The 10,635-nt window shown below is 44.3% G+C and overlaps 1 protein-coding gene across 4 annotated transcripts in view; it reads left to right on the top strand.

The window, feature by feature from the left end:
• The window catches only part of TMEM102 (transmembrane protein 102), a 171,013-nt gene that overhangs the window by 138,515 nt on the left and 21,863 nt on the right, over positions 1 to 10,635 (top strand). The gene's annotated exons all lie outside the window — the stretch shown is intronic.

Here is a 10,635-nt window from a genome sequence, read left to right on the forward strand (position 1 = left end):
GGGCTTCCATCTTGTTCCACCTTGTGGCAGGTGGGAGTCCTGTCGCGACAAACGTCAATAAAGACCAAGCCTACTGGCTGCTGTTTTGCTCTGGTATTCCTGGCTGGTGTCCTTGTTTCTTGTCCAAGGGAGCCCTCAGATTTCTCCGTTAAGAATATAAACTCTTTATATAATCTATACAGAACATAGAACAATATGAAATATATGAAATATTCACTCTCTGCAAAACCAAATAAACCAAAATCTTCTAAATCTCTGAAAGTCACAAATTATGGATTCTCTTTGCAACACAGGGGTTTAATTGTTTGGTTACTTATAGTTTTCAAGAAGGCAGGGCTGGGTGAGCCTCATCACTTCAATAGCCGTCCTTCGCACAAGGTGTTTGTCTATTTTTAAAGCCATCACTGTGGCAGGGAGTTCCACAGTTTAACCATGCACAAAGAAGGCCTTTTCCATCCCAAACCTTCCAACAAACAGCTTCGTGCCATGTCCAAGAATGCTAGTGTTAAGACAGGGGGAGAAAACTTTTCTATATCCATTTTCTCCATGGCTTTATAAGATCCTTTCATGCAGATTCATGCAAGATCCTGGCCACTGGTCCCATCACCTCCTGGCAAATAGAAGGGGAAGAAATGGAGGCAGGGAGAGATTTTACTTTCTTGGGCTCCATGATCACTGCAGATGGTGACAGCAGCCACGAAATTAAAAGACGCCTGCTTCTTGGGAGAAAAGCAATGACAAACCTAGACAGCGTCTTAAAAAGCAGAGACATCACCTTGCCAACAAAGGTCCGTATAGTTAAAGCTCTGGTTTTCCCAGTAGTGATGTATGGAAGTGAGAGCTGGACCATAAAGAAGGCTGATCGCCAAAGAATGGATGCTTTTGAATTCTGGTGCTGGAGGAGACTCTGGAGAGTCCCATGGACTGCAAGAAGATCAGACCTCTCCATTCTGAAGGAAATCAGCCCTGAGTGCTCCCTGGAAGGACAGATCCTGAAGCTGAGGCTCCAAGACTTTGGCCACCTCATGAGAAGAGAAGACTCCTTGGAAAAGACCGTGATGTTGGGAAAGATGGAGGGCACAAGGAGAAGGGGACGACGGAGGATGAGAATGGTGGGACAGTGTTCTCGAAGCTACCAGCATGAGTTTGACCCAACTGCGGGAGGCAGTGGAAGACAGGAGTGCCTGGCGTGCTCTGGTCCAGGGGGTCACGAAGAGGCGGACATGACTAAACAACTAAACAACAACAAATCATGCAGGTTCCTGTCTCCGGGTGAATCGGGCCCCTCTTGCTGGCTGGCCGTTTCCTCCCTCTCTGCGTAGGCACCCGAGACGCTTGGAAACCCGGGTCCCAAAGTTGTGTGAATCATGCGCCGTGAGCAAACAGACGCCTTCTGATTCAGCTGGTGCGCTGTACACAAATTCTAGATTAGTTGAGCAAATATGCTCATCATCGCAGAAGTGGGTGAATTTGGATTCAGGAAATGTCTGGCCCTGATTTTACTCACGTCGGCTGCGTGACAAGTCGCCAATCATCCACTTTCGGAGCAACACAACAGGAGAATTTCCAATTCAGGCCCGTATTTTTTTGTGTGGCTGCGGAGAATTATTACCGTCTGCTCACCCAAACTCACCGCCTGTGAGGGAGATCGAGCCCCTGGGAGTTATAGTTTGTTCAGGGGACTGGGAATTGTAGGTCAGGTGGGGGAAGAACGGCAATTCTTGGGGTTGTTTGGGGAGAAGTTCTTTAAACAACAACAACTGGGCTCTAAATGTGCATTTGATCTGTTTAAAATGTCTGCAGGTGGATATACCCATCGCATTTCCTTCAATCTCATTTTCTGCTCTTTGGAGCCATCGGATCGGGTCCCACCCTCTGGAGCAGGAAGAAACAAGCTTGCTCCATCTTCCGTGGGACAACCCTTTAGATATTTATATTTATATATCATTTTAATGCATCACACACAAAAAAGAAATATAGAAGTAAACAAATATCCATCACCTCCTAGAAACGAAAAAGGAAAAAAGAAAAGAAAAACAACAACAATAATAATACATTAAATACCGTATTTTTCGCTCCGTAAGATGCACTTTTTTCTTCCTAAAAAGTAAGGGGAAATGTCTGTGCATCTTATGGAGCGAATGTGTGGTCCCTGGAGCCGAATTGCCCAGGGAGAAAAAGCAGATCATGCTTTTTTTTAAAAGAGGGAAGGGGGTGTTGAAACAAAGCCGCTGATCCACAAGTGATCAGGAGGGAGATAAGGGACGCTAGAGATAAAGGAGGCTGCCTGGGAGCGGGGAGGTAAAAGCCCATGGATCCTCAGGATTTTTGCATTGGGTCACCCCAAATTAACCATCAGATCACATAGCATGCCCATGGCTACTGCCTGCACCAAAAAAAATCACGCACCCACTGTTTCGTGGGGCCGCAATGGCGCAAAAACGTGGTTAAAAAGCACGGATCCACATGGATCATCAGGATTTTTGCATTGGGCTACCCCAAACTCACCGTCAAATCACACGTCTGTGGCCACAGCATGAACCACAAAAATCATACATCCACTGTTTCGTTCACACTATTTTTTCCCTTGTTTTCCTCCTCTAAAACTAGGTGCGTCTTATGGTCAGGTGCGCCTTATGGCACACAATACATTTAACATAAAAATGACTTTTTTTAATATATACTGTAACTGACTTCCCATCTACTCACTTCTATTTCTCATCAGTTAAGTCTGATGGAAAACCTAGGATAGAATAAATAATATCAAAACCGAAACATGTTATAATAGGGCAGTGAATAACCCTTTAGATATTTTTCAAGGTGGCTATCGTATCTCATTTCTGAGTGGATCTACACACAGGGGAAAAGCCACTATAAATAAGTTAGAAATTAAACCGTTATAATAATAATAATAATAATAATAATAATAATAATAATAATAAACCGCTATGGAAAATCGCAAATAAATTTTCTTTGCTCCCCAGCACCACCTGGTGTCGCATGTCTATAATGCAGCCAAAATGATGTGTGTGGGTTTTTTTAAACTAATGTAGCTGAGTCTCCTTTTCCCCAGGCTAAACATCCCTGACTCCATCCACTATTTTTCACAAGGCTTTCACGGCGAAGGGAGCTGGGTTCGAGTTAAAGATTAGGGAAGGGGAAAGAATGCCATCTCCATTTAGTAGTTAAAGAATAAACTGCACCAGGAGCTTCTGAGAGTGACTTGGAGGGCAAAGTTTGCACGAGGGACTTGAGGAAACGGGTTCGAGAAATGGGAGGCAAAGTTGAAGCTACAATGGCTGAGGCTGAAGCCATCGAAATTTCCTCTTCCTGCCAAAATACCAGACTTGGAGGGCCTGATTCTGGCAACTCGGTGAAGAATCATAGGGTCCGTTCCAGTTCTACAATCCTATCATTCTCTGGCCTCAGAAGGTGGTGGGCCGTCCATCAATTTTTTTAAAGCAGAGGTTGGACGGACGCCTGCCAGGGATTTTCCATGGAGGCGCAGATTGCAGCTATAGCAAAGGCGGCATTTTTTCGTCTCCGCCAAGCTAAGCAGTTGGCTCCTTACCTCTCTCACCCTGATCCAGCCACTGTGATCCACGCAACGGTCACCTCCAGACTGGATTATTGTAACTCGCTCTACGTGGGGCTGCCCTTGAGACTGACCCAGAAACTCCAGCGGGTGCAGAATGCAGCGACGAGACTCCTTACGGGATCCTCGCTGCGAGATCACATTCACCCGGTGCTATACCAGCTGCACTGGCTCCCGGTGGAGTACAGGGTCAGGTTTAAGGTGCTGGTTTTAACCTTTAAAGCCCTATACAGCCTAGGACCCTTGTACCTACGGGACCGCCTCTCCTGGTATGCCCCACAGAGGACCTTACTGTCTTCAAACAAAAACATCTTGGAGGTCCCAGGCCACAGGGAGGTTAGGCTGGCCTCGACCAGAGCCAGGGCCTTTTTGGCTGTGGCCCCAATCTGGTGGAATGCTCTGTCCCAAGAGACTAGGGCCCTGCGGGACTTGACATCTTTCCGCAGGGCCTGCAAGACAGAGCTGTTCCACCAGACCTTTGGCCAAGGCACAGTCTGACCCCCTCCTTCGGTAATCCTCACAGAACTCTAGCCCAATGGTTGCCATTAATCTGATTTGAACTGATTCTATAATGAATTGATTTTAGAATGTTGTATCATTTTACTGTTGTTAGCCGCTCTGAGCTCGGCTTCGGCTGGGGAGGGCGGGATATAGATTAAAAAATTGTTGTTGTTGTTGTTGTTGTTGTTGTTGTTGTTGTTGTTGTTGAGTCGTGATTCCCACATTGCAGGGTGTTGGACTTGATGACCCCTGGGGGTCCCCTTCTACCTCTGCAGTTATATACACACACACACACACACACACACACACACACACACACACATTTTTATTGCTTTTTTTAACATATCACTTCCAACCATCATTTAACATAACTTCTTATAGAATCATAGAATCATAGAGTTGGAAGAGACCACAAGGGCCATCGAGTCCAACCCCCTGCCAAGCAGGAAACCCCATCAGAGCACTCCTGACATATGGTTGTCAAGCCTCTGCTTAAAGACCTCCAAAGAAGGAGACTCCACCACACTCCTGGGCAGCAAATTCCACTGTCAAACAGCTCTTACTGTCAGGAAGTTCTTCCTAATGTTTAGGTGGAATCTTCTTTCTTGTAGTTTGGATCCATTGCTCCGTGTCCGCTTCTCTGGAGCAGCAGAAAACAACCTTTCTCCCTCCTCTATGTGACATCCTTTTCTATCTTTGAACCTGGCTATCATATCACCCCTTAACCTCCTCTTCTCCAGGCTAAACATGCCCAGCTCCCTTAGCCGTTCCTCATAAACCATCGTTTCCAGGCCTTTGACCATTTTGGTTGCCCTCCTCTGGACACGTTCCAGTTTGTCAGTGTCCTTCTTGAACTGTGGTGCCCAGAACTGGACACAGTACTCCAGGTGAGGTCTGACCAGAGCAGAATACAGTGGCACTATTACTTCCCTTGACCTAGATGATATACTCCTATTGATGCAGCCTAGAATTGCATTGGCTTTTTTAGCTGCCGCGTATCTTATACAATATTTTCCGCGTATCTTATACAATATTATCTTATAGAATATTTTAGACTTCTGTCAACAACCTCTGAAGATGTTCCGTTCTTTATCACTTGTTCTGCATTTCTTAATTTCTCTGTTACTTTTAATTATCATTAGCTAATAATCCTCATCATGGTCTTTCTCGCAATATTTCAAATAGTCCTCCTTACAAAACGTCTTGCGGTCCTACTAGCGTAATCTGTTTTCATTACAACTGCCTTTCAAATAGTTCAAATATCTGCTCAAGTCTTCTAAGAATCTCTAAATCTGCAGTTCTATGATTCTGTGATCTAGGGACATTATACAGAAAAGTTTTAAATGTTTGATGTTTTATTATTGTGTTTGTTAATATTGTGCTGGGACCTGCCTGGAGTAGCTGGGGCAACACAGTCAGATGGGCAGCACAGAATTAATTTTATTATTCTTATTACTATTATTATTATTATTATTAGTGCTTTTTTCTGGGGGGACGCATGGGTACACATACCCCTAAATATTTTGTGAATCTAAGTTGGGCCACACTGAGGGGCAGTATTCCAACCTTTTAATGAAGGTGAAAGAAGAGAGCGCAAAATATGGTCTGAAGCTCAACATCAAAAAAATGAAGATCGTGGCCACTGGGCCCATCACCTCCTGGCAAATAGAAGGGGAAGAAATGGAGGCAGTGAGAGATTTGACTTTCTTGGGCTCCATGATCACTGCAGATGGTGACAGCAGCCACGAAATTAAAAGACGCCTGCTTCTTGGGAGAAAAGCGATGACAAACCTAGACAGCATCTTAAAAAGCAGAGACATCATCTTGCCAACAAAGGTCCGTATAGTTAAAGCTCTGGTTTTCCCAGTAGTGATGTATGGAAGTCAGAGCTGGACCATCAAGAAGGCTGATCGCCAAAGAATGGATGCTTTTGAATTCTGGTGCTGGAGGAGACTCTGGAGAGTCCCATGGACTGCAAGAAGATCAAACCTCTCCATTCTTAAGGAAATCAGCCCTGAGTGCTCACTGGAAGGACAGATCCTGAAGCTGAGGCTCCAGTACTTTGGCCACCTCATGAGAAAAGAAGACTCCCTGGAAAAGACCCTGATGTTGGGAAAGATGGAGGGCACAAGGAGAAGGGGACAACAGAGGATGAGATGGTGGGACAGTGTTCTCGAAGCGACCAGCATGAGTTTGACCAAACTGCGGGAGGCAGTGGAAGACAGAAGTGCCTGGCGTGCTCTGGTCCAGGGGGTCACGAAGAGTCGGACACGACTAAATGACTAAACAACAACAAATTCCAATATGAGTAGAAAATTGTGTTGTTGTTGTTTAGTCGTTTAGTCGTGTCCAACTCTTCGTAAATTGTGAATACCCCTAAACATTTTTTAAGAAAAAGCACTGATACGTTGTTGTTGTTGTTGTTGTATGCTGTGAGCCAATCTGGGCACAAGCATGTGGGAAAGCGGTGTCCACATGCTGGCTTGGACTTGAGGCACGGACAGGAATCGGGCAATGACCTCACTGAGTTTTCAGCCGTTCATGTAGCCTGGGAACATCATGGAACCAAAGAGACATGCCCCCCCCCCTCAAGAATCCCATCGTTTGTTAAGGATGCTGAAAGTTATTAGGAATATGAGCACACCGCCTTATCCTCACAGGGATGCAATTTCCAGAGTGATTTAACAATCAATCAATCTATCTGTCCATCAAAGGGATGCATAGCCCAATGGCTGCCATTAATTTGATTTTGAATTGATTTTAGAATCATGTGTTACTTTTATTGTTGTTAGCCGCTCTGAGCCCGGCTTTGGCTGGGGAGGGTGGGATATAAATAAAATATTATTATTATTATTACAGTATTATTATTATTAATATTATTAATCCTTAACAACTTGGGACCAGTTTACCTGCAAAATCACCTTACCCCACATTCTTCCACTTGACTGCTTCAAGAATCAAAACTGACAGGTGCCGCATAATACCCACTGCACATCTGCAAGAACTCGATATTTTATTGTGGCACTTTGGAACTCCTTGCCACTTGATATGAGACAGGAGCCTCCATTGTACTCTTTCCGGCACCTGCTAAAACTCTTTCGACAAACCTACCCAGATGTTTAGAAAGCTGGCGAGAGTTTTAATCTGTTTTTCCTGTTTCTCGAAAGTCTTAAATTATATTGCTGTCAGTGATTCTTATCGATGATTTTATCTTTTGGGAAAACAGCTTTGAGGGTTGTTTTTTTTAAGAACCAAGCAGCATATAGATTTTGCGAAATCAACTCATCTGCCCCTATTCCCAGCGGACTCCTTCTGTGAGGGAAAATAGGGCTAGCTCAGTCGGTTAGAGCACAAGATTCTTCATCTCAGGGTCACGGATTCGAGTCTCGCGTCGGGAAAAGATGGTTGATTATGTGGAACTAGTAAAACCGACCTGTAGAATCCGAAATCAGGAGGAAGCAAAATTCCAAAAAGATTGGAGTAAATTTATGGAGTACCTAAATAATAACTGTAGAAATGTGAAGACTCTGGCAGGATGGAAATAAATCTTACGATGTAGATAGGATGGGATACAATAAGAAAGTGTGGGAAAGAAAGAAAAAGAAAAGCTGTTGAAGGAAGGGAAGGAAGTCAATGCTCAGCAGAGCGTGGGGAAAGAATGTGGGTAAATGACTGTTGAATTTTACTGTATTTTGTTTGTTTGTGCTAAACGAAACACCAATAAAAAGCATGAAGAAAAAATAAACTTCAGCATTAAGAAAAAATAAACTTCAGGTCTGTTTAAACTGGCGCAACATCACTCCAAAATTCAAGGTGCAAATGCAAACCTGCTATATCGGGGGGCCTGATCCACAGAAATTCTCCCATGCGAGGTCAGCTGGAATTAAATCAGAGAGGGCTTTTGCACGTATACCCTTGCTAATATCAGCGGAAAAGGAGAACTTCTCTGTGACTTGAGCAAAACCTTGTGAATCCAGACTCACTATCTTTCTCTCTGCCACATTGACAAACGGCCCAATCCTTTTTTTTTTTTTTGGAAAATAATATTTATTACTTTTCCAACAATTTAAACACTACAAAAAACAACAATACAATACAATACAAAAACACTACATAACACATTAAACTAACAAAACAAAACAAAAACAGTTTAAAATAAATCAAACAATTTCAATATCTTATCTTTCATTCACTTATTTCACTGACCTCCTCACACCTCCCTTTTTGTATTCCACTTCTATTAATTGTTTCAGCAATTCCTTTCCATCTTCCTCTGCTTTCTATCCTATAATTATCTTAACACATTCTAACCTTATTTTTCCCTTTAATACTCTATTAATCTATTTATACTTAATTCCTTATAACATTTCTACTAAAGCCATATAACTTCATTCCAACATTTTTCTAACATTCATTAATTTTACAGTATTTCTGTAAATAGTCTTTAAACTTTTTCCAGTCTTCTTCCACCGACTCTTCTCCCTGGTCTCGGATTCTGCCAGTCATTTCCGCCAATTCCATATAGTCCATCAGCTTCATCTGCCATTCTTCCCGGGTGGGTAAATCTTGTGTCTTCCAATACTTCGCGATGAGTATTCTTGCTGCTGTTGTTGCATACATAAAAAAGTTCTATCCTTCTTTGACACCAATTGGCCAAACATGCCCAGGAGAAAGGCCTCTGGTTTCTTCAGAAAGGTATATTTAAATACCTTTTTCATTTCGTTATAAATCATCTCCCAGAATGTCTTAATCCTTGGGCACGTCCACCAAAGGTGAAAGAATGTACCTTCAGTCTCATTACATTTCCAACATTTATTGTCGGGCAAATGGTAAATTTTTGCAAGCTTGACTGGTGTCATGTACCATCTATAGATCATTTTCATTAAATTTTCTCTTAGGGCATTACATGCTGTGAATTTCATACCTGTGGTCCATAACTGTTCCCAGTCAGCCATCATTATGTTATGTCCAACATCTTGTGCCCGACAAACGGCCCAATCCTGTCTCGATCCACCTGGGGCAGGTGGCCACCCAGGACCACTGGGCTCGGACCCCAGGATCTCTCCCGCCGCCACGGCCCTCACCTCAATAAACCGCATGATATCCTTTAGATCCTTAGGGGTGCAGCAACGGATGGCAAAATTCATGGCTCCGGGCAGAAACCTCCAAGGTCTCAGCAAAGGTCGACTTGCTCTCTCTTTCGGTCCTTAAAGGAGAGTCACGAGGGCAGCCGGGTTGCGAAAGAGGGCAGGGAAGGCCCAGTCCCGCCACTGCAAGCAGGATCCGAGCGCAAGGGCAACTCTCCCCTCTTGGCATTCAGAAGCAATGTTGCCTTGTAAAGCCATCCACGTTTGGATGGATCCCTGGTCCTGAATAATAATAATAATAATGATAATAAATTTTATTTATACCCCGCCTTCCCCGGCCAGAGCTGGGCTCAGGGCGGCTAACACCAGTAAAATCACAGTAAAAACATAATAGGGGAAAAAGAGAGGGGGAGAGAAAAAAGGAAAAGGGGAAAAAAATTAAAATACAGGTTAAAATGCAATTTAAAATGCAGCCTCGTTTTAAAAGTAGCCGATAGATCAAGACCATAAGGGGAGGGAAACATAAGGGTCAGACGGAGTCCAAGCCAAAGGCCAGGCGGAACAGCTCCGTCTTGCAGGCCCCGCGGAAAGATGTCAAGTCCTGCAGGGCCCTGGTCTCTTGTGACAGAGTGTTCCACCAAGTTGGGGCCAGTACTGAAAAGGCCCTGGCCCTAGTTGAGACCAATCTAACCTCCTTGAGGCTCGGGACCTCCAAAGTGTTGTCATTTGTGGACCTTAAGGTCCTCCGCGGGGCATACCAGGAGAGGCAGTCTCATAGGTATGGGGCAACTGTGCCACTGACGGACCAGGTGCACATTTTGGACTCACAAATCCTTTCTATATATAGGGTGCCTACATTCTGCATGGACTGGTTGCAGGGCAACATGCGCAAATGGCTTAAGATACCTATTCGGTCCATCAATGACCATATAGCATATATTCAACACAAAAAAACAGTGACCATTTGTTGTTGACAAAGGACAGCTGGACATAGAAAGGGCCCCCATTACCTTCAGTAGCTCAGGGCCTCATCAAACCTAAATCCAGCCCTGGGGACACATACCCCGAAACATTTTGTGAATCTTTGTACTTTTGTCCATTTACTGCATTTATTTTCCCCAATTTGAACTATAAAATGGTGATTTCCTTGAGTCAAAACGAGAGCACCCCAAAACATTTTTTAAGGGGACAAAACAGCACTGGATGCCCCGTTCCTGATCGAAACCGCCGCGAAGTCGAACTCTCCACCCTGATCCAGTGGGTTGGGATGGATGACCCTCCGGTGTCCCTTCCAAGCCTACAATCCTAGGATCCATTCATTGGTCGCCACCAATCGAACCTCCTCCCAGTGGGGTTGTAATAAAATTCCCATCACGTTTGCAAAGCTCAGCAGGGACCGGTAAGGTTTCAAACTGGATGGGAGACCGCGCTTTGAGAGCAGAGGGTTGGACT

Source organism: Podarcis pityusensis, assembly GCF_964106645.2.
Source record: "Podarcis pityusensis genome assembly, chromosome: 13".
In the NCBI taxonomy this organism is placed as follows: Eukaryota; Metazoa; Chordata; class Lepidosauria; order Squamata; family Lacertidae; genus Podarcis; species Podarcis pityusensis.